Below are 25166 nucleotides of genomic sequence, written 5' to 3' on the forward strand. Positions count from 1 at the left end.
TTCCTTTTCAAACTAAAAATGGACTTACCATATGACCCGGTAATTGCACTCTTGGGCATGTATCCCAGAGAAATGGAAACTTATTTTCACGCAGAAACTTGTCCACAAATGTTCACAGCAGTTTTGTCTGTAATAACCTCAAACCTGGAAACTACCCAAATGTCCTTCAATGTGTGAATGATTCAACAAATTGTGGTACATCCATAGCCTACAATACTTCTCAGCAATGAAGTGGGACAGACTATTGATATACACGACAACTTCAAGGAAATTATGCTGCATGAAAATGTCACCCTGAAAAGCGTACATACTATAGAATCCCTTCTATATGACATTCATGAAATCACATAGTTACAGGGATAAAGAACACTTAGAGGTTGTCATTGGTTGGGGGAGGGGGAAAGACAGGGAGACTTGAAGGTCAAATGGGGGGACATAATGTTTTAAGATGGACTAATTTTCCCTCATTTCTGATGTTTAGAAATGTGAATCACGGCCGGGCGCAGTGGCTCAAGCCTGTAATCCCAGCACTTTGGGAGGCCGAGACGGGCGGATCACGAGGTCAGGAGATCGAGACCATCTTGGCTAACACGATGAAACCCCATCTCTACTAAAAAATACAAAAAACTAGCCGGGCGAGGTGGCGGCCGCCTGTAGTCCCAGCTACTCGGGAGGCTGAGGCAGGAGAATGGCGGGAACCCGGGAGGCGGAGCTTGCAGTGAGCCGAGATCGCGCCACTGCACTCCAGCCTGGGCGACAGAGCGAGACTCCGTCTCAAAACAAAAACAAAAACAAAACAAAAACAAAAACAAAAAAAAAGAAATGTGAATCACGTAATCACACACTACTTAAAAGAAACATATGATATCCTAAGCAAGAAGGTAAGTGGGTGAGGGAGACAACTAACCCCAGATAATTCTCCACTCTAATAAATGGTTTTGTTACCCTTTTTGGATGGGCATTAAGTTCCCCACTGTGCAGGTAAAGAAGGACAGAAGGTAGAAGAGTTTTCACAAATGACTACAAAGAAAAGTGCAATAAAAATTACATGACTTTGAATTTAACCTAGAAACCAGTACCACTCTATGGCCATAATAATTTTATACTTAAAGTTGTATTGAACAATGTATGGGATGCACCCCATTTAAAATGGACTATGCAGTAATGCACAATCAAAGTCCTGCCCCTCTGTAGGAAACACATTTTTGCTGGCAGCCATTCTGTGCAACCGGGAAAGATGGGGGAGTGTGGCATAGAGCAGGGGTTCTCAAAGTGTGTTCTCCCAACTAGTGGCAACATCTGCATCATCTGGGAACTTGGTAGAAATGCAAATTCTCAGCCTCACCCAAACCTGCTGAATCAGAAACTCCAGGGGAAGAGCCCAGAATTCTGTGTTTTAACAAGCCCTCCAGATAATTACGATGCACCCTGAATTTTGAGAACCACTGGCACCATAGTTAAGAGCTTAGTAATTAAAAGCTTAGTGGTTGGGCAGCTTTAGACACAGCCAAACCTGGGTTCGAATTCCAGCTTTTCGATTTATAAACTGAGTAACCTTGAGAAAGTTATTTAACTTGTTTAATCCTAGTTTCTTGGTTGGCAAAATGGGAATAATACTTACACTGTGAGGATTAAGTGATACATTTTAACCAAAGCACGAGCAAATTATAAGCAAACCATAAAAGGCAGCTGTTCTCATTAGGACTAAAGGAAGATAACAGAACATAATGGAAAACATAGCCAGCTTCAAGTTGGAAAATCTGGGCTGAGGAATTTGGGTTCTTGATCTACCACTTCCTGTGTAACCCCAGCAAATCATTCAACTTCTCCAAACCTCAAAGTTGTGAAGATCAAATGAAATCATGTACAATGAATACAAATGGCAAAGCACTATGCAATTCCAAGTTATTATGATAAATTATACCAGAATAAGAGGGATATAAACATTTTTTAAAACCCTAGTAACAATGAAAAAGAATGAAAACTACACCAGATTCCCAAAGACAGAGCCAAGAGACAAATGTGGAACAGACCCTTTAAAGTAAAATGGAAATAGAAGCTGTGAATCACAATAGAACAGCAGCTTCTAATTGAAGGCTTTTGTCTTATTATCAAAAGCTACGTAGACAAGGATGTTGCTGGTGCACTGTGCTCACAGGTCCTCGTGTGGCTCCCACAATCTCTCTGTAGCACGCGTATTTGCCAAGTGAACCTGCTTTTTGCTAACCAAAGACGATAGGAAAGAAACAAGTGATCCAGCCTCTCATCTCTGTACTCACACAATTCTTGTCTCCCCATGATGTTTTCAGTTTGTCTCAAGTATTTATTCATAAAGTAACTTAACATCTACAGCTGATCTATTCCCTCCAGTCCGCATCCTCATAAGTAATTAATCTTTGCTTATACCCAAGTTTGAATCACATCCCTTAAGAAAAAAAGAAAGAAAATAAAAATAATTTATGACTGTTGTAGTTCTCTAAAGTGCATGGGGATGAGAGAAATAAAATTAACATCCTTTGAGCACCTCTGGAGGTGCCTTTTTCATTCATTCACCAAGTATTAGCTGAATGTCTACCCTGTGTAAAACAACATGTGTTATCAAATGATGGTTAGTCAGTGAGAGGAGTGCTAGGATTGGACATGAGGTAGAGGTGGGGGGTATAGAGAGACGTGTGGTAATGGCCGCATGTAGGCAGGGAGGCTTCCTGGAGGAAGTGAGACCCTGAGCTAAATCTTAAAGGATGAACAAGAAGCAACCAGGCACAGCGGTAAGAGGAGGCGATGGGAATTTCTGGGGGTAGAGACAGCATAGCAGGAACAAAGGCACCAAGGTAAGAGAAACCACCCAGTTTGGGGAGAGGAAGGCATGGGGGTGCGGGCTGCTGTTACTGGTGGGTTCCCACTAGGAAGCCTTTGTTTGACATCTCCTAGAGCTCAGAGATGATCCCTTGCAGGTGATCAGGGTGTCACTGAAGGGCTTAAGCAGAAGAATGACATGTTACCAATGGTGTGCTCAGGACTTTATATAACCCAACTTCACAGAGAAGCAGTTAAGTTCAGAGACCTCGAAAACCCTTCCAACGCAGCCTGTGTTCCAACTCCTGGATTTCTGATTCTAAATCCCATTTTCTTTTCATCACATCGTATTGCCTTCTCGGTCAGCCCATACAACATGCAGTGTCTGAAACTGACATTTCTTATGAAGCCAGGTCCTAAGCAGTTCACCTAGTTTCAAGCATGGGCTATTTGTTGCCAATTTAAAAGGGCTGTTTCTCTCCCACTCAAAACTTCACCCCAGATCACTACCAGGAGTTCAGTTTAAGAAGGTACTCTGTCATTTATTTACTAACCATGTTGCCTTAGACCCTTCCTTGGCCTTTACAGGTTTAACAGTTTAAAATTTCAATTACTATTATTATTATTTTGAGACAAGATCTTGTTCTGTCACCCAGGCTGCAGTGCAGTGGTGAGATCACAGTTCACTGCAGCCCCGACCTCCTGGGCTCAGGGACTCCTCCTGTCTCAGCCTCCTGAGTAGCTGGAACTACAGGCATGTGCCACCATGTCAAGCTAATTATTAAACTTTTTGTACACATGGGGTCTCACTTTGTTGCCCAGGCTGGTCTTGACTGCCTGGGCTCAAGCAATCCTCCTGCCTCAGTCTCTCAAAGTGGTGGGATTACAGGAGTGAGCCACCATACCTGGCCTCAAATTTCAGCTATTTTTGAGAAAACTCTGAAGTTTACAGCATGCAATAGTATGAGATTGGCCCAAGGCAAAGATTTGAACTGAGAAACATATATAAGTGGGAGCTAATCTTTTAGCTGGAAAATGGGTCCAACTGGCCACTGTTCCATCTCAATTAGGTCACTTGAAAACACGGAATATGGAAAAGTATAGGTCCCTGGGGTATTTGAGAATTCTCTGGACTTAAGGAGCCATAGTTTCTCCATGACACCTACTTACACAGAGTCTTTGTGCACATAAATGAGCTGCTATATATGCTAGTGTCAGGCAAGTACAAACGAGCTATGCAAACGTGCAGTGCTGGGCTCTGGGCCTGGCTGACCAGGTTGGCTGCAGCTTCAGGGATGCTCGGCGTCCCCCAGTAGGAAGGAACTCGCTATTTGGAGGTGGTGCAATTCCTTACTCAAGACAGTTTTTTGCTTTGAGCATTGCCTGTTGTTAGAACTGCCACACCGCTCCCCTCCTCCCCAGTCATGCCAAGGATTAAGAATGTATTTCCTTGTGACACTTCTCAGTCTGAGGCTGCTGATCCCAAGCTGTCGACTGCAGAGAGCAACACACGGCTAAAACCAGGGCCAGGAATTTATATTCACCCTTTCACACTTCTTGGCTTTCCACAGAAGACAGTCTCCTTTTCATGTCCACTTAAAATCCATTTCAACATAGGGAAGGTAGGCAGGTAACATTTTGTGGGCTGAGGCTGAGGCGTGAAATCCCTACGGGAGGCATTCACTGTCTTACCCAGGATCTCATGACAGCCTCACAACCCCTGGGGACGTGTGGAAAGATACACCTGCCTTTCACAGGGAAGAGGGAGTCCGAAGAGTCCTTGGACTCAAACATCTTGTCTGAACATACTGGGGTATAATCTCTTATCAACTCTAAACTCCACCCCTCATCCTTAGGCTAAATGTCTACTGACAGTTCAGAACCTTAAACTTAGCCCAAGTGGTAATCGCTACCTGTGTCTATTAATGAACACAACATGTACCAGGTGTACCTCATACTTCAAGAGGGGTAAAAGATGACCATCTCAATTCCTGCTCATTAAATAACAGCTCAGCGGCTAATATATAAAGGTAAGTTAAAAAAAAAAAAAAAAAGATAGCTATTAGTAACAACATTTTTAAAACTTTTTTTATATTTTAATTTTTTGTAGAGACAGTGTCTTGCTATGTTGCCCAGGCTGGTCTTGAACCCCTGGCCTCAAGTGATCCTCCCACATCCTTCCCAGTCCCCAAAGTATTGAGACGACAGGCGTGAGCCACCATGCCTGGCCAGATGTAAATTATAATAACAACAGTACCCCCACTTTTTAAATATTTCCTGTGGGTGGGGCACTGAGCTGCCCAATCTGCATTCTTTTTTTTTTTCTTGAGTCTCGCGCTGTCCCCCAGGCTGGAGTGCAGTGGCGCGTTCTTGGCTCACTGCAAGCTCCACCTCCAGGGTTAATGCCATTCTCCTGCCTCAGCCTCCTGAGTAGCTGAGACTACAGGCGCCCGCCACCACGCCCGGTTAATTTTTTTGTATTTTTAGTAGAGAAAGGGTTTCACCGTGTTCGCCAGGATGGTCTCGATCTCCTGACCTCGTGATCCACCCGCCTCGGCCTCCCAAAGTGCTGGGATTACAGGCGTGAGCCACCGCACCCAGCCCAATCTGTATTCTTTATTGTGCCTTATTTTTACAACCATCATGGAGAATAGGTGCTATTGGCCCCAGTTTACAGATGATGAAGTGTCAAAGGTTTTGTTCAGTTTGTGCAAGGAGGACAGGATCCATGACCGGCTGTCATCTCTCAACCTATCCAGGAGGAAAGAGAAACGAGGCGCCAGCAAAGGTGAAAATAAGACACATTTAATACATCGTGCCTGTGATATTAATCTCAGGTAGCTTTCTGAAAGAGGCGAGGTTTTGCAGCACCAGTTTTTTCTTTTTTTTCCCCCTTTGAGCAGAGTCTTGCTCTGTTACTCGGGCTGGAGTACAGTGGCATGATCTCAGCTTACTGCAACCTCCGCCTCCTGGGTTCAAGCGATTCTTGTGCCTCAGACTCCCAAGTAGGTGGGACTACAGGTGTGTGCCACCATGCTCAGTTAATTTTTGTATTTTTAGTAGAGATGGGGTTTCACCATGTTGGTCAGGCTGGTCTTGAACTCCTGGCCTCAAGTGATACACCTGCCTTGGCCTGCCAAAGTGCTGGGATTATAGGCGTGAGCCACTGTGCCTGCCCAGCACCAGCTTTTATACTCAGCAATACCCACTTCCAAAATTCTTCTCAAGAGAAATGCAATTCCAAGACACATGGGCCTAAATTCTCTGGTTAGAAACAAAATGTTTTTGAAAATGCTAAATAAAGGGTTACCTGAGTAAAGTGGCAGGGAGGGGGTGCAGGGGGGAAAGAGGGGATTAACAATAAAAGAGCCAACAGCAACAGTGACCTCAGATGGATAAATGGGTCCAGAAGGGGCATGCACAGGCCCAGTGGTGATGGGGAAGCCTGAGGTCATTATCTTACCATTAACTACCTTTCACGAGGCTCTAAGCCAATGGGACTGGTTAAGTGGAATGGGGCCAGGAAGTATGGACTGCAGCCTGAGAAGACCGGGATAGGGGTAGACAGTGCAGTGTGTCTGTTCTAAGGGTGTCAGCTCCCCACCTAGGACAATCTGAGTCCCAGGAGGCTGGCTGTGGAGGGAGCACTTCTTCCCTACATTCCTCTCTTTCCTTCTTTTTCTTAACTTCTACTCCTGTTGCCTAGAGGAAGCCTTCCCTGATCCCTGAAGTTTGGGCACCCTGTGCTAACTCTCTATTGCTCACTCTGTACTAAGTTGAGCATTTTTCTCATCTTCCTTCCCCTGGATTCCGGGACACAGGACCTTGGTCCTACTTTCTGTTGACCCAACAACTACCTTAAGGCCTGGCCTACTGTAACCACTCAGAAAAAGAGTTGTTAAATTAATGTAAGGTGCTCAGTGTCTACCAATTTGCATTAAAGTGTACAGGGGCTGTGGAAGCAACAAGATAACAAAGATAAGATGCAAGCCCTTCATTACAACAATCTTCACTTTAACAAACACATGCCCAACTCTTGATTATGCTGGGTTCTTCCAAGGATGAGTTCATTCCTATGCTTACACCAAGCCCAATTTACTTGGGGAATGAAAAATCGTGTTATTTATTTAGTCTTCCTATTGTACATTTTAAAATCCCTTCTCTGTTTTTATTTCTACAGGTCTGGCAGCTTGTTAAAAATGTCATCTTCTCCCTGCACGGTGAGGAGGGTGGAAAATTTGTGTTTCACCAGCCCTGATAAATAGCGTTATTTGTAAATCAAAGTTAAATGCATGCACAGTGCTGTTCAAACTGAACCTTCTCCTGGCCTTCCTCCATGTCTGAACTGAAGAAAAAAAATTATAGAATATCCTCATGGCTTCTGCAATGACAAACCCTGCACCAGTCCAAAAAGCAATGACTCCCTCTCCCTGCACAGAAAATTGAGCTCGAACCAATGTTCTGACCACTTCCCTTCTTGATCCAAGATATCCTTTCCAGCAAGACCAGCCTGGATCAGGTCTTGGATTAGAGGGATATTTCGCATTCCTACTATTCTCACCCCCAGGGCAGGCACTGTGCAGAGCCTGTCCTGTGTCCTGCATTCTTGTCAGTGCTTAATCCTTTTGTCTGGCCCCTGCACTTAAGTGATTATAAAATATCTTGAGAATCCAATGACAGTTTACGGAAGGTCAGCTGGTGCCACCAACCTCACCTTCCCATTTCCTCTCCCACCACTGCATCACTAGCCTCTGCCTTGTGACTTTGACAGTCAGGGCTGCCACCTCACTCCTGAGCCGCTGGTACCGAATACACAAACAAGACCTCAGAACTCTGTGTAGGCTGACATAGCACATTCTCAAAAAATTCTAGAACACCCAACTTACTATGAATGCTGCATGAAGCTAGTTGTCTATGCAAAGTTTAATCATTCCCATCCGGGTATGTGAATGCATAAATGTATAGATACATGGCTGTATCCATGGGACATAAAATTTGGGTTACGGTTGAAGATTTGATGCCACATGTTACTGATTTACAGGATTATCTTTGCATGAAGGTTGGGTCCTTAGGGATTGGAGAGGCCCACAAGTCTAGATTCTGCCATTTCCTTTGGCAGAAGTACAACAGTGCCCTGGGGAAGATGGTCTGTGGAGCTGAGTCACCTCTCCCTCCTCCTCCTCCAGCTGGCCATGCTTCCCACAGTTCCTTTGAGAAGCAGATAGAGCTAGCTAGCTCCCTGGCACTCTCATTCTGGAAAGAGGCTGTGGGACAGAAAGAAAATTTAAGCACTGGATTGAGGAGAGGTGGACCAGATGGCCCAAAGGATGCCTTCACGCCCTGACATTTACTCACTGGACAAAGGAGTACTGAGCAGGCCCTACATGTCAGGTAGCACTCTGAGCACTGGGATGCCATGAAGCAAGAGTCCTCCAGGAGCTGCTCATTCATGGATTTTACAATTCAGTGGCAACCAGAGTCTCCTCACACCCCTCTTCCTATACCTCCTTAAACCCTTTTCTCCTTCAGCTCAAGCATGCACGAACAGAGCAACAGAAACCATACTCCGCTTCTTACTAGTTTTAAACAGAACGAGTTCAATCGTATCTTCCTACAGTCCATAGTCTATAGAGCAGCCAAAGACACCTTTCAAATGTCACCCCCAGTCTGAACACCCTCCAAGGGCTCCTCCTGGCACGCAGAATAATATTCATGCCCTACACCCTGGCCGACTGGGTCCCATGAGGACTGGCCTCTGCCCACATCTCTGACTGCCCCATCCTCAGTCACCATCTACAGCTACAAAGTCCTGCTCTCAATTTCTTGGCAGAGAATGCTAACTTCCATCTCTTGCACTTGCACTTGCTGTGCCCTCTGCCTGGAATTCCTCTCCAGGATCTCTCTCAAGCTGCCTATAAGCATTCAAATAGCCCCTTCTCAGAGAGGCCAGCACAGACCAACTGGTGCTACGTCCACTCCCTTTCTGTTGCCCTGTTTCATCTCTGTCCTGGCATTTACCAAGGTCAGAATTCACACGTGTTTGTTTTACTGGCTTACCTTCTTTCTCCCCAAATGTAATATATACTTAATGAGAGAAGGAGCTTTCCTGTTCTTATTCACCACTGTGACCCCAGACCCTGTACTATGCCTGGCCCACAGTAATCTTTCAGGAAATATTTGTTGAACCTATGTCAGATTATTCAATACTCACCCCATTCCTCATGGGTTTATAAAGCCCAGGTCATAAAGTGTCCGAACTGCTGGCAATGTTTGCAGGGATAATTCATGTGACAATTTTCTAAAAGGATATGGAGAAGTTTTCTTTCATCTTTGTTTTATACAACGCTAGCCTTCTCTCTCTAGTTAATGGTATGATTCTTCAAGTTCTCTAAATGCCACCTGCTATGAAAGCAAGAGCCCATTAAAAATGCCTGTAGAAGAAATTTCTTAAAGAAAGAGCATCTTTAGAGATGTTTATGTAAAGTGATACAATGAAACCCTGCACAAATTAATAACTAAAGCATTTATGAATATTAGGAAGGATGAGGCAAAAATTTTCTTGGAACAGTTTTTGTACATATGAGGTAAAACGTAGAAGATGTCGAAGGCCTGGCATTGTTATGCTTCTTTCGCCTCTTCTTTGACTCCCAAATTGTTATGGCATATACCCAAAATCCATCTATTGCTTCAGAAGTATAGATCATTTTCCAAAAGAAGCATCTGGAATAACTAATTTGTTACCAAAGCCAGTGATTAAACACACATGATACCATGGGGCTGAACGGCCGGCCATGAGTCCCAGTTTTCCATTGTATTAGGTTTCAGCTATTAACCAATCAGTCTGCTTTTAGAGTATGAATTTGTGTAATGTAGATGGCTCAGAACTCTTGGCTATGGGGCCCTTAATAGGAGAGCATTTCTGTCACATGGAATGTCTTGTTGCTTGGTTTCCATTAAGGTATCTTGGCTTTTAAATAAACTGTCAAGTAAAACTTGGCATCAAAACACAAAGTGAGTAACTTCCTTTGTTGAGTCGCTGACAGCTCCGCTGTGTGTCAGATAGATAGCTGCTAAGAGTCAGCTCCAAAGGCGACTGCAGCCTCTTTGGAAGGATGCTGATATCACAAACTGCTTTCCTCAGGATTAAGGCTAAGCAAAATTTAGGGATAATCTTTATGGAAAGGTAACCCAGCAACGGCCAGTCGGCCATATCCCTCTCCACAAGTGTTGGTTTTGGAATTAGAAAAGTTTTGGAGGTGCGAAAACATAATTGGAAAACTTTTTTTCCCTGCTTAAAGGGCTAATTGATTTCACAGGTGTTTAATTATCATTTGCTGTGAGATAATACCTTGTAGTGCCATAAAAAATGGATTTAATTTTCAAGTGCTTGCAAAACCATTTCCAAAGCCAAGTCAGAGCTAAAGCTAGATAACTGTTCTATAAATCAAACACACTGCCTCCTTTCTTTGAAATTTTTAATACTTGGGGATAATGATATCTGACAACCTTGAAACTAACATGAAAAGGATTTTTCTGCCAAGTGCCAAAAGTCAACCATTGGAGCATTTCAGGCAGTTTGGTTCATTAACAGTGACTCAGGCAGCCTCAGGACCCTGCCTGCGGGCTTCCAAAACACCCCAAAGGTAAGAGCATTGGTGTGTGTCAAGACACAATATTATCTACCAAGATCAAATGGTCATATATCCAATAAGGTCTACAGAAAAACAGAAAGAAACCCCAAACCACCCTTCGCACAAAAAACTGCCTGGAAACAACAGTAACTCTCTAAGCTCAAACTAAGAGTCCTGGAACTTAGAAAGTAGAGATGTTTCAACTTGATCAAGGGACGCTTTCCTATCTTATGCTTAAGGCACAACACTTGTGCTTTCTGTAATAACAAGGGAGGGAATCATAAAATCAAACAAATGTTAACAGCGGGAAGGCACCACAAAGATCATCCAGTCCAAATATCCAGATGAAAAAAAGCAGCCAGGAGAGGTCAAGTAACTTACCCAAGATATCACCAGGGGCAGAACCAAGATAAAAAGAATAATTCTGAGTGAGCAGAGAAAGAAAAAGAAAGCTTGAAAATAGATTTAGAGTCCCATTCTCACCCAAAATCTAAAAATATAAGGAAGAATTTTTAAAAAGACAAAAAAAAAAAAAAAAAAAAGTGAGGTTTCATTCTGTAAGAGGAGTGGCTATTTCTTCAACAGAGCCCAGTTTCCACAGAAGTGCTTAAGCAGCCTTAAATAACTGCTTGGGGGTTTTAGTTAGTGCCACGTTTCGGATTTTTTTTTTTTTTCTCTCCAACTTCTATTCAGAAGCTGCTGAAATCCTACCACGTTCCATTAGATTAAGTGTGCTTAAATGATTTAAGAAAGCAGCGTAACTTAGCTAGACACACACACGCACGCATGCATACACACACACACACACCCCATTATTTAATTTATTTAATGCCTGTGTATGGAGGGTGCATGCACCCCAAACCACTGTATAACAAAGATTTCTGGGCAGTTCAGGTTGGCCTTCGCAGTGCTGGATAAAATAATATACAGCAATATGCAGTATAATTGGTGCCATTCTTGGGCACTGTGTTTGGGTCCTGGTAGTAAAAGTCTGGGCCAAAGTCATGTGGGCTGAAAGGGCAGAGGACAACGTGGGCCCCAGTATAGTCTGAAAAGAGTTGGAATGGAAGGGCATCCCTAGGGACTGGCTTAGGATTGCAATGAAACTCCTTCAATGAATAAAAATGGTGGCAAAACTCTAGCTAACATTTATTGAGAACTTATTACATGCCCAACTCTCTGCAAAGCACTTTATGTCCATTTGGCCATTTGCTCTTCCAACAATCCTATGAAGTAAGTAGAGTTATAGCTCCCATTTTGTAGAAGAGGAAATTGAGGATCACCCCTAATTTGTCTAAATTCACTTAATACGCAGGTGGGTAGAATTTGAACTGAGGCATTGTGACTTCAGGTCCTAAGTTATTGTACACAATTGCACACTGCCTCCTTTCCATAATGCTTTTTGGAGATGTCCCATTGGCTAGCTAAATGAGCTGTGTCATCAGGGACACCATGAGAACCACTATGAAATGCACTGGACTAAGTTATGTCTTCTAACCAAAGACGTGCCTGGCATGGGGAAAGAGCTTTTATGTGGCTCTGAATAAGAGATAATATCTTTCCCAGGGTCCGCTCCATCTCACACATTACTTCCAGGTCTTGGGGACTTGATAGAGCAGGTGAAAAATAAATTCCTGTTCATTTGCTATATTTATCTAAGCCAGGACCACCAATGGAACATAGAAACTTCAAGACCTCTTCCTAAGACTTTATATGATTTTTAGTTTCCCAATCCATCGTGAGGCTTTGGTGCCAAGACCCATAACATGACTTTTAGTTCCCTAATAAGCTTGTGGAGTCTCTACTATGTGTGCAGATCTTTAAGGTCATATGGACAAAATTGGGAAGATACATAAAACAAATACTGTAGGAGACAATGAGATTTCATTCATTCATCCATCCATCCATTTACCAATAGCACTTATTATGTACCTACTGAGCACCAGGCATTCTATTGTCAGGATACAATGGTGGGCCAAATAAAAAATCCTTGCTGTGATGTAGACTAAATCCATAGAATGGTTTGCAAAACAAAGGTTAGGACTCCACGCTGCCTGGAAAAATGAGTGTGATTAAAGACTGGATGTCTGAGGCCGGGCGTGGTGGCTCACATCTGTGATCCCAGCACTTGGGGAGGCTGAGGAAGGCAGATCATTTGAGGTCAGGAGTTCAAGACTGGCCTGGCTAACATGGTGAAACCCTCTCTCTACTAAAAATACAAAAATTAGCTGGGTATAGTGGTGTGCACCTGTAATCCCAGCTACTCGGAAGGCTGAGGCAGGAGAATCATGTGTCTGGATGGATAAGCACTGTCATTCAGTTAAACACATTGATCATATCAGAGCATTCCATATTCCACATACCTGCTAAGCAATAACTAAGGCAACAGACGTTGATCCATGTTACAGACACTAAAGTTGCATCAGAAAAGAGCCTTAACAACTTGATTAGAGTTAATGAAAGATACTTAAAGTTGTTCTAGTTCATCTTATCTGCTCTTCCCTGGAGACCTGGCAACTCACCTTTTTAGCACTTATTTATAAGCCCCTCTCCTATTACCGCAAAATTCTACAGACTCTGTAGAAATGGTGCTGAGTCTCTAAATAATCACATTTTCATGGTAATTAAAAGCCAAATTCCCTAACTCCCTAAATGCTATGAGCAGCTTGAATGCCTGTGTTTTGTCCTAACATTGAGCATCTCTAGGGTGAAGGAAAACCATGATAGAAAATACTGAAATGACTTAATTGCAGAAAAAGGCAGCCTTATGATGAAGTAGCAGTGAGCTTCTGCCGGGATGGCACAGCCAGGGGAGGAAGCTGCTCACAGGAGGAACGCCCAGGAGCCCTGGCCTCTGCCCTTCTTCAAGTACTGACTACTGTGAGGCCTGGGCCGAGGTCCTGCAGGCCAGGAGAAGCCCTGAGATGACATCTTTCTGCTATGGTGACAAGTCCTTCCCGTTGATTCTAATAGTTGTTAAGGTAAGAGAGGTAAACAAGGGAATTTAAGTTATTAATGCATTAGTTTGAATTGGAGCTGGGAACAAAGGAAAAGCCACAACTTGGCTTCATCCAGCAAAGACACTATTTTCATCCATCTGTCTCCTAGACTAATTTAGGGATTACAGGACCTACCCAGGAAGCTCCGATGCAGCAAAGTAAAGATCATATTGTGAGGGCAGACGAGGCCAAACCATTGCCACCTCTATCTTTAAGGCTGCTAATCTCTTAGAAAAAACTGGAAGAAAAAGTTGGAAAGGGCAGTAGGGGGAGAAGACACACACACACACACACACACACACACACACACACACACACACCTATTTAAAGACCACCAAATACGTTTTTCATCTTTAAATCAAAGTCCTGCATAGAAAAAGAAAGCTGCTGGTAAGCGTTAAAGGAAAGACTTGTGGCCAATAATACGAAACATGTTTATAAAACAGTACCTTAACATGTAGAAATAACAATGATAATGATGATATAACAGCCACACTGTTGAGAGCACACTCATGCACCAAGCACCATGCTAATTACATGCAGTATCGCGTTCTAAGTGTCACAATCTGTAACACTAATACTATGGTCCCATTTCACCGCTGCACACCAAGGTTGACAGAAGTGTGATAATTTTCCCAGAGTTATATAGCCAGAGAAGCATAACTAGAACCTGAACATAGCCCTCTGAATGTGAAGTAGATGCTGCTGAACTTCACTTGCATTGTTTGCCAGTAGTTTTGATGTCATACAGAGAAATAGGTATAAACGAAATCTTTCAAAGTAATGAGCACTGAAAATATTTTGGTTCCCACTGCAATGAGTAATTCAAATAATGAACCACTAACCCTTAAAACACAGAACTTATATGTATGCTATGCTGATATTAAAATGGCTTGTTTATAGGTTTTCTGATTGCTGCATTCTGGGTAAGATAAAGCAGTCATATCCTCTCTCTCCTTTGCTTTGACAGGATGCTAAGCACATGTAAAGTTGTCGGAAATCATCTTGAACCTAAAAAACCAAACTAAGTGGCAGGTCTGCTCAGCTAGTTGTAAATATGGGCATAGCTTCACTTTACTGCACTTTGCAGATCTTGAGTTTTTGTTTTTGTTTTTAACAAATTGAAGGTCTATGGCAACCCTAAGCAAGTCTGTCGGCATCATTTGTCCAACAACATGTGCTCAGTTTCTGTCTCTGTATCACATTTTGGTAATTCTCATAATATTTCAAAACTTTTATTGTTATTGTATCTGTTAGGGTGATTTGTGATCAATGCTCTTTGATATGTTACTACTGTAATTGTTTTGGGATGTCACAAAACTCACCCATATTAAGATGGTGAACTTGAAAAATGTGTGTGTTCTGACTACGCTACCAACCAGCCATTTCCCCTCTCTCTCTCTCTCTTTGGGCCTCCTTGTTCCCTGAGACACAAAAATATTGAAATTAGGCCAATTAATAACCCTACAATGGCCTATAAGTGTGCAAGTGAAAGGAAGAGTCACACATCTCTCACTTTATTTACTTAGAGACGGAGTCTTGCACTGTCACTCTGGCTGTAGTGCAATGATGTGATCTCGGCTCGCTGCAACCTCCGCCTCCCAAGTTCAAGCGATTCTCCTGCCTCAGCCTCCTGAGTGGTTGGGATTACAGGCACCCAGCACCATGCCTGGATAATTTTTTGTATTTTTAGTAGATATGGGGTTTCACTATGTTGGCCAGGCTGGTCTCGAACGCCCGACCTCAGGTGATCCACCTGCTTCGGCCTCCCAAAGTGCTGGGATTACAGGCTTGAGCCACTGCAACTGGCCACATCTCTCACTTGAAATCAAAGGCTAGAGGTTATTAAGCTTAGTGAAGAAGGAATGTTGAAAGGCACAACAGGTTGAAAGCTATGCCTCTCATGCCAAACAGCCAAGTCATGAATGCAAAGGAAAAGTTCTTGAAGGAAATTAAAAGGGTTACTCCAGTGAACACATGAATGATAAGAGGGAGAAACAGCTATATTACTGGTTTGGAAGAAGTTTTAGTGGTCTGCCTAGAACAGCAAACCATACACAACATTCCCTTAAGTCAAAGCATAATCCAGAGTAAGGCTTTTTCAATTTTATGATGACTGAGAGAAATGTGGAAGATGCAGAAGAAAAGTTTGAACCTAGCAGAGGTTGGTTCATGAGGCTTTAAAAAAAGAAGCTGTTTCCATATCATAATAGTGCAAGGTGAAGCAGCGAGTACTGATCTAAAAGCTGCAGCAAGTTATCCATCAGATCATTGATGAGGTGGCTATATGAAACAACAGACATGCAATGTGAATGAAACAGCCTTATACTGGAAGAAGATGCCTTCTATGACTTTCACAGCTAGGGAAGAGAAGTCGATGACTGGTATAAAAGTTTGGAAGGACAGGTTGACTCTCTTGTAAGAGGCTAATGCAGTTGGTGACTTGAAGTTGAAGCCAATGCTCATTTACCATTCCAAAAATCCTAGGACCCTTGAGAATTAACTTAAAAGCTGTATCTTTAGCTTTAAAGCTAAATCTACTCTGCCTGTGCTCTATAAATAGATGGAACAACAAAGCCTAGATGACAGCACATCTGTTTACAGCATGGTTAACTGAATATTTTAAGCCTACTGTTGAGACCTACAGCTTAGAAAGAAAAATTTCTTTCAAAATATTGCTGTTCATTGACAAGGCACCTAGTTACCCAAGAGCTCTAATGGAGATGTGTAAGATTAATGTTGTTTTCATGCCTGCTAACACAACATCCATTCTGCAGCCAATAGATCAAGAAGTAATTTGGGGCCCAGGCACAGTGGCTAATGCCCGTAATCCTGGCAATTTGAGAGGTCAAAGTGGGAGCACTGCTTGAGGCCAGGAGTTCAAGACCAACCTGGGCAACGTAAGACCTCATCTCTACAATCAAAAAATTCAGCCAGACTAGGCATGGTGGCTCACACCTATAATCCTATATAATTCTAGCACTTTGAAAGGCCATGGCAGGAGGATTGCTTGAGCCCAGGAGTTCGAGACCAGCTTGGGCAACATGGCAAGACTCCCCACCGACAAAAAAAAAAAAAAAAAACTCCCACATGGCAGCATGCTCCTGTAGTCCCAGATATTCAGGAAGCTGAGGCAGGAGGGTCACTTGAGACCAGGAGTTTGTGGTTACAGTGACCTATGACAGCACCACTGCACTCCAGCTTGGTCAATAGAACAAAACTGACTCAAAAAAAAACAACAACAGTAATTTTATCAAGTATTGTTACTTTAAAAATACATTTTATAAGGCTATAGTGATTCCTCTGATGGATCTGGCAAAGTTAATTGAAAACCTTTTGGAAAGGATCCTAGATGCCATAAAGAACATTCATGATTCATGGGAGAAGGTCAAAATATCAACATTATTGGGAGTTTGGAAGAAGTTGATTCCAACCTTCATAGATGACTCTGTGGGGTTCGGGACTTCAGAAGAAGTCACTGCAGATATGGTAGGAATAGCAAGAGATCTAGAATTAGAAGTGGAGCCTGAAGATGTGACTGAATTGCAGCAATCTGATAAAACTTGAATGGATGAGGAATTGCTTCTTATGGATGAGCAAATAAAGTGGTTTCTTGAGATGGAATCTACTCCTGATGAAGATGCTTTGAACATTGTTGGAATGATAACAAAGGACTTGGAATATTACATAAATTTAGTTGACAAAGCAGTGGCAGGGGTTGAGAGGATTGAGTCCAACTTTGAAAGAAGATCTACTGTAGGTAAAATGCTATCAAACAGCATTGAATTCTACAGAGAAGTCTTTCATGAAAGGTTAGAGTCAATTGTTGCCGCAAACTCCACTGTTGCCTTATTTTAAGAAACTGCCAGCCAGGCACAGTAGCTCATGTCTGTAATCCCAGCACTTTGGGAGGCTGAGGCAGGCAGATCATTTGAGGTCAGGAGTTCGAGATCAGCCTGGCCAGCATGGTGAAACCTCATCTCTTCTGAAACAAACAAACAAACAAAAATTAACTGGACATGATGGCATATGCCTGTAGTCCCAGCTACCTTGGAGGCTGAGGCAGGAGAATGACTTGAACCTGGGAGGCAGAAGTTGCAGTAAGCTGAGATTGCGCCATTGCACTCCAGCCTGGGTGACAGGGCAAGACAAAAAAAAAAAAAGAAAAGAAAAGAACAGAAGAAAGAGAGAGAGAGAGAGAGAGAGAGAGAGGGAGAGGGAGAGAAAGAAAGAAATTGCCACAGCTACTCTCACTTTCAGCAACCACCACTTGATCAGCCAGCAGCCATCAACAAGGCAACACCCTTCACCGGCAAAATGATTATGACTCACCAAAGGCTCAGATGATCACAAGTACTTTTTAAGCAGTATTTTTAAATTAAGGTATATATATTGAGGTTTTTAAAGACATGTTATTGCATGCCTAATAGACTACAGTATAGTGTAAATATGACTTTTATATGTACTGGAAACCTGGAAAAAAAATCATGTGATTTGCTTTATTGTGCTCTTTGTTTTATTTTCACGGTCTGGAAGCAAACACACATCTCTGAGGTGTGTCTTATAACTTAGTGTTCAAAAACAGAGGCACAAAACCCAGCCACTAGTTCAAAACCTTCCCTTTGGGAGGCTAAGTGGAGACTGTAGCAACTACACAATATAAATGTATTTTTAAAAGAAGAAAACAGTAATTGAGAGATGATTTCATGATCTTCTCACTACTCCTGATTTGGAAATCTGGAGAGTGTGGTATGGGCATGAGGGGGATTCTTCTAGATGGGTATGTTAGGTAAATCCTTGTAGGGTAGTACAAGTTAAAGATATAAAACACCCAACTGAATGCATGTTCATGATGTATACACATATATTGTTTGTGGGTTTTTCCATCATAAGCAAGAGCCAGAAGAAAAATACTCAACAGTGAAATGTGCCTAGTAACCTTATTCTTCTGAGATATTACTGTCTATTGTGTTACTTTCGAAGCTTTTTGGTTTTACTGAACATATATTTTGATTATATGCATATACATACTACTTAACATCTTTTCAACATGAAAAGTGTCCATCAATGGATGACTGGATTAAATAAATTGTGGTATGTATGTATATACCATGGGATACTAACTCAGCCATGCACACACACAGAATGAAAATGAGGCTGGGCACAGTGGCTCACGCCTGTAATCCCAGCACTTTGGGAGGCTGAGGTGGGCAGATCACTTGAGGTCAGGAGTTCGGGAACAGCCTGGCCAACATGATGAAACCCCGACTCTACTAAAAATACAAAAATTAGCCGGACATTGTGGTGGGCACCTGTAATCCCAGCTATCCGGGAGGCTGAGGCAGGAGAATCGCTTGAACCTGGGAGGCGGAGGTTGCAGTGAGCCAAGATCATGCTACTGCACTCCAGACTGGTCAACAGAGCAAGACTCTTGTCTCAAAAAATAAATGAAAGAAAATGAAATCATGTCTTTTGTAGCAACATGGGTGCCACTGGAGGCCATTATTCTAAGTGAAATTACTCAGAAAGAGAAAACCAAAAACTGCATCTTCTCACTTAGAAGTGGGAGCTCAACAGTGGGTATACATGGACATACAGAGTGAAAGAACAGACACTGGAGACTCCTCAAGGTGGGAGGGTGGAAGGGGGATGAGAGAAGAAATCTACCTATTGGGTACAATGTCCACTATTCAGATGATGGGCAAACTGAAAGCTCAGCCTCCGCCACTATGCAATATGTCCATGTAGGACAACTGCACTTGTGCCCCCTAAATCTATTTCAAATAATTGGTGATTCAGTATGTCCTTTGTAAAGGAAAGATTATCTATTACATAGATAATCTTTGCCAGGGACTATCTGCAGCTACAAATCAGAGAATCACAAGCAGTATCCTTGTGGCAGATATATTTGGTTTAGTCCCTACTAAATCTAAACATTTTTCTTAACTCAATTGGCAACATTTTCAAATCATGAGATTTCATGCCAAAATCCAGATTTCAGGCATCTCATGAAAAATGGGAAGATCTGGTAGCACTGGACCTGCTGGACTCCCTTATGGCAAATTAGCAGAAGCTGAGCTGGCTTGATTCATTTATTACATCACTTACCTGACCCCTGTAGGCACCTGAGTTAGTAACCCCTGGTCTACAGGTAAAGAGGCTAAAGGTCAGATACAACTCATCTCAGATGCTGGAAGCAGCTTTCTTAGTCCAAATAAGCAGCTGTCATTAGTCCAAATAGGGACTAACAATTTGACTTCAATATGAAATGTTTTATGTGGGCTATAAAATTATCCAAACTTGACACAGGACACTTTGAGCTTCTTTCCAAATCATCTGGCCTTCATCTACCCACTGGAACTATTACTCTGCTGAGTCCTCATGGAAACATACCTTTCAGCCCTAACAATGAGACCACAGACATCTACATCCCCAATGCAACAACAGCTAAAATGCAGCAGAATGTCAGAAATGCTACCCACTTAGCTCTTGGTTGACAGGCCCCACTGAGCATCCTTTGTGAAGTCCGTTTACTAGCTAATTCATAATTTACACAGGGCATTCAGACATAGAAGCTAAGATATAAAACATTTATCAACACAGGAACCAGTTTATCATTTTAAAATAATTATGTTTCTTTAAGTAAGCTGATAAAGTCTATCTTCTCCAATTTACTTACTGAGCCTTATAGGCAATTTAAGTCCCGATTTTAGGGGGTATGTATGAAAGGAGAGCATGGAAATGCCATCTGCTCCCTAAAGTTTCTTTTTTTTCTTTTTTTCTTTTTTTTTTTTTTTGAGACAGAGTCTTGCTCTGTCACCCAGGCTGGAGGGCAGTGGTACGATCTTGGCTCACTGCAACCTCTGCCTCCCAGGTTTAGGTTGTTCTTGTGCCCCAGCCTCCTGAGTAGCTGGGATTACAGATACATGCCACCACACCCAGCTACTTTTTGTACTTTTTAGTAGAGACAGGGTTTCACCATGCTGGCCAGGTTATCCTCGAACTCCTGACCTTAAGTGATCCACCCACCTCAGCCTCCCAAAGTGCTGGGATTAGAGATGGGAGCCACTGCACCCGGCCTTGAAGTTTTTGTCTTAAAAACCCAGATCCTTAAGAGAAGACCAAAAAATGGTTGTGGTGCTCATATCTCTGAGACATCTTGCAGAGAAGGTAATCTCTAAATGATGCAAATCTGGTGAACATAATGTACACAGCAGACAAACCAAATGGTGAAAACTGATGTTAAACTATAAATTTCAAGCCGCGGACATTAGTGTGAAACTTTACAGCTTCAAACTTTCAAAACCCACACAACAGAATTTGTACAATACTGATGAAAATTTAGACACTAGAGATGTTCAATCATGCGCTCTGTAAACAAATCACACTTTATGGTTAATTTTGTTGCCAGCAGGATAATAAAGTATGATACAAACTCTAGCACAGTCTCAGCTGCTATTCACCAGTCTGAATGGACAGTGTTAATTGTACAGGGCATTATGATCATTAAGAATGCAACCATGCAATTTAACCAGTAGATGGGGCACATCCACATGGCAAACGTCCTCACTGAACCAGCCAGTTGGGAAAGAATAGGCCCTGCTTCCTCCTCTATAGCCCCCTACCAAAGAGTTAAAGAGATACCCAAATGTGGAAGGTGAGGCTGCACCTCATCTCTAAAAGAGGTATTTGATTATTTCCTTAGCTTCTCTTTCATTCCTATGACAATGTAAATAAAAGGGGTGGAGACTGGTGGGATTAGGAGGGATCAGGGTTGACCACCTCAGAAGGGAGAAATATATTGAATCCACTCTATAAAAGCACCTCCTTCAGTAGTCAGTGAGTCACTCATTCTTACTGTGGACCAATGTTTACTGAGTGCTCACTCCATCCAGGCACTGCTGGAATTGGATGTTAGATCTACAGTGGGGAATCAGACAGGAATGGGATGTGGTCCGTGGAGACTGTGGCTTGCAAATGCAAGTCATCTGTGGCTACAAATTGTGACACGGAACTAAACAGGTGGGCATGAGAATGCTTATGGGTGGACGGTAGCATCTCAGTGAAGATGGGGTGCTCAGAAATGCCCTCTCTGAAGAAGTGACACTGAAACTGAGGGCTGAGGACAGAAGAGAAGCCAGCTCCCTAAAAGGGGCTGTGGGAAGAATAATTCGGGAAATGGAAAGCGTGTATGCAGGGCCCCAAGTTGCAACATTCTGGACACACTCAAGGAACAATGGAAACTAAGCCAGTCCAGGTGGGAGTGGTGGAGGTGTTGGCAGAGGAAGGAAGGGAAGTGATATGGTCAAAGGTATTTGACTGACAGGGCAGTGGGCGTTGTTAGCTTTGATGCATACTCATGTACTCCACAGAAAACACAAACACAAAATTATATGGTGCTTATTTTTCCAGATGCTATTTTAAACTTTTTACATATACAACCTTCACTTATTTCTCACAATAACTCTAAAAGGCAAGTCCTATTAGTATCATCCTCTTTTTACAGAGCAGAAAACAAGTACACAGAGAGGATAAGTGACTTGCCCCCAGACACACAGCTACTATGCACTAGAGGCCAGATTGGAACCGTAGTGGTCTGACTCCGAAGTGCATGCTCTTAACTTCTATATTCTCAGAAGCACTGTTTTATTTCAAAGTGACTCTGTATATTTTGATATCAGTATGTTAAGTCTAGGGCTTTTTTTTTTTTTTTTTTTTTTTTTTGCATTTTGGTTGTTTGTTGTTGTGACACTTTTGTATTGCTTTGGTTTTGCTGGCAGATGGCTGATGTGGGCCAAATAAGAAATCTACAATTTGGCACAGAGTACATGACTAGACAGACTTATCATATGTCCTGATAATCAAGCACAATTGTGTACCCCCACCTTTGCTAGACGCCAGTTTCCTCATGAGTCTGGGTTCTGTACATGGACTCCCCAAAGGACAGTAAATCAGCGCACTAGATATCTCTGCAAAGTTTCCAGCAGATGCTTGCCCTGTGCTTACCCTGCCCGGCTCCAGATGGCTCCACATCCGGCTCCTTCCTCTCATGGGCACTTCAGATATGTCAGTAACGCAGGCTGAGGAAGAAGGTGGAAGAAGCAGAGCTAACGTAGTTCTTTAAGAAGCCTCGCAGAGCCCAGCGGTATTTTATATATGCATATGAGGAGCCCTAAGCCCAGTCAGCATAAATCACTGCAAGCTTTTACTACCTGGACCCAATTTTCAAAAGGATGAAGTTGTTTACATGTTGCAGAAAAGGTTTCTGCTACCAGTTAACCCATCACCTGCTGTAATTCATTCCAACCTCTTCCATAGGCAACAGGTTGTATGGAATTTTCCTGCACTGACATATTAGCAAGACAATTCTATACCTACTCTCTCCTCTCAAAAGGGAGAGGAGCAATGCTGAGAAATAGGTACAAGCAAAAAGATGTTAAGAAAAATTTTTAAAGCACGTATTGCAAATCAACAACAAAAACACAAAAATTGGAAAAATTTTTAAAAAGACTTAATTCTTTCCCAGACTAAGGAACAAGTTTACACACTTTTCTTTCTCCCTAAATTAAAAGTATCCTTGACCTTATCCAGTGATTTACACACACAGCACTGTCACTAAGTTTTGCATGCCTTTTATTGGGACAGTCTAGACCAGGGTATTCAATCTTTTGGCTTCCCTCGGCCAGAATGCAAGAAGAAGGATTGTCTTGGGCCACACATAAAATACACTAACACTAACGATAGCTGATGATCTTTAAAAAAAAAAATTGCCGGCCCCAGTGGCTCACACCTGTAATCCCAGCACTTTGGGAGGCCGAGGCGGGCAGATCACAAGGTCAGGAGATCAAGACCATCCTGGCTAACATGGTGAAATCCCATTTCTACTAAAAATACAAAAAAATTAGCCAGGTGTGGTGGCGGGCGCCTGTAGTCCCAGCTACTCGGGAGGCTGAGGCAGTTGATTGGCGTGAACCCAGGAGGTGGAGTTTGCACTGAGTCGAGATTGCGCCACTGCACTCCAGCCGGGGCGACAGAGCGAGACTCTGCCTCAAAAAAAAAAAAAAAAAAAAAATCTCATAATGCTTCAGGAAAGTTGTGAATTTGTGTTGGGCCACATTCAAAATTGTCCTGGGCTGCATGTGGCACAAGGGCTGTGGGATGGACAAGCTTGGTCTAGATAATCTCTACTTTCTTCTTCTTCTCCAAAGATACACAGATTGTTCAAAAAAGTAGAAGCTGTTTTTAAAAAAAAATAGAGTTCATAACACTAGTATTCATTTATCTGCATCAGAAATTAATTACCATGACAGAAGCCCAAATGAACATCTCAGAGCCAGGAGTGTTTGAGATGAGCTGACTGACTCCCTACAAACACTTACTGATTTTGCTTGAATCCTCTGTAAATTTCACTTCCCACTTACTAGACTTTTCGAGGCCAGAAGACCCAAACAAAACCTCCTTTACTTTTCTGAGACAGGGTCTTGCTTTGTTGCTCAGGCTGGCATGCAGTGGTGTAATTACGGCTCACTGCAGCCTTGATCTCTCAGGCTCAAGCAATCCTCGCACCTCAGCCTCCAGAGTAGCTGGGACTACAGGTGTGCACCACCAAACCTGGCTAATTTTTTAAAGGTTTTTTGAAGAGATGAGGTATCACTATGTTGCCCAGGTTGGTCTCCCTTACTTTTAACCAGTGGTAAAGAGGAGCCTATGAGATCATCTTCCATTCAGTGGTACCTAGACTTTGTGATTATAGAGCGAGAAAAACATTCAGTGGGCTTACTTAGAAATGACTTCCTTTTATCTTATACTTACTGAGAGCTTTATTTCCTTCATCCTTCTTGTAACCTGCAGGGGCTGGAGAATTTCACACATATTGTTCCCTATCTTCCTCATTCTACAGACAAATGTAGTTATAGATAAGATTATTTATTTCTGATTGTCAAGACTCGTAGCATAACTGCTTGTGTTACAATATTCATCCTGTCTGAAGATGACGGCGCTAATTGTATAAATCGTGTAAATAAACAGGTGTCTTCACCCACTGAACGTCTAGAAATGCATCTAGGGTTGACAAATATTTACACTGAGTTATATTGCTTTAATTTACCATCAGTTGAAGGGAGAAGGGGGTGAGCAATATCACATTAATAAAGGAAGAGGATATTAGAGCTTATCATTTCATGGAGGCTTGTCTTTCTTACATAAATTCTCAACATACAAGAAGTTAGGCCAAGAGTGGTGGCTCACACCTGTAATCTCAGTACTTTGGGAGGTCAAGGTGGGTAGATCACTTGAGGTCAGGAGTTTGAGACCAGCCTGGCCAACATGGTGAAACCCCATCTCCACGAAAACTACAAAAATTAGCCGGGCATGGTGGCACGTGCCTGTGATCCCAGCTACTTGGGAGGCTGAGGCAGGAGAATCGCTTGAACCCGGGAGGTGGAGGTTGCAGTGAGCTGAGACTGCGGCACTGCACTCCAGCCTGGGCAACAGAGTGAGACTCAGTCTCAAACAAACAAAAAGTTAAATTATTAAAATCTAAAAAATATTAAAAATATTTTTAATTCAAAATATAATTTTCAATTAAGCAGAGACTTCATCTCAGAGATAACTGATAAAAACTGAGGCACAGAGAAGTTAAGCGGCTGACCAAGGTGACACAGCTGGTGAAGAACACAGCCAGGACTCTAACCAGCTCCACAACCCAAACGTGCTGTAATGAGCTACTGGCTGCCCAGCC

The 25166-nt window shown here is 42.6% G+C and overlaps 1 protein-coding gene across 1 annotated transcript in view; it reads right to left on the reverse strand.

Annotated features, from left to right (window-relative positions):
• The window catches only part of LOC116272614 (exostosin-1-like), a 64954-nt gene extending 42503 nt beyond the window's left edge, over positions 1-22451 (reverse strand). Inside the window, exon 1 of the mRNA XM_031661363.1 lies at positions 22433-22451. The gene's annotated coding sequence lies outside the window, so the exon portion shown is untranslated. The remainder of the gene's footprint in view (positions 1-22432) is intronic.
• Between the last annotated feature and the right edge of the window lie 2715 nt (positions 22452-25166).

This window comes from Papio anubis, unplaced genomic scaffold (assembly GCF_008728515.1).
Source record: "Papio anubis isolate 15944 unplaced genomic scaffold, Panubis1.0 scaffold138, whole genome shotgun sequence".
Lineage (NCBI taxonomy): Eukaryota > Metazoa > Chordata > Mammalia > Primates > Cercopithecidae > Papio > Papio anubis.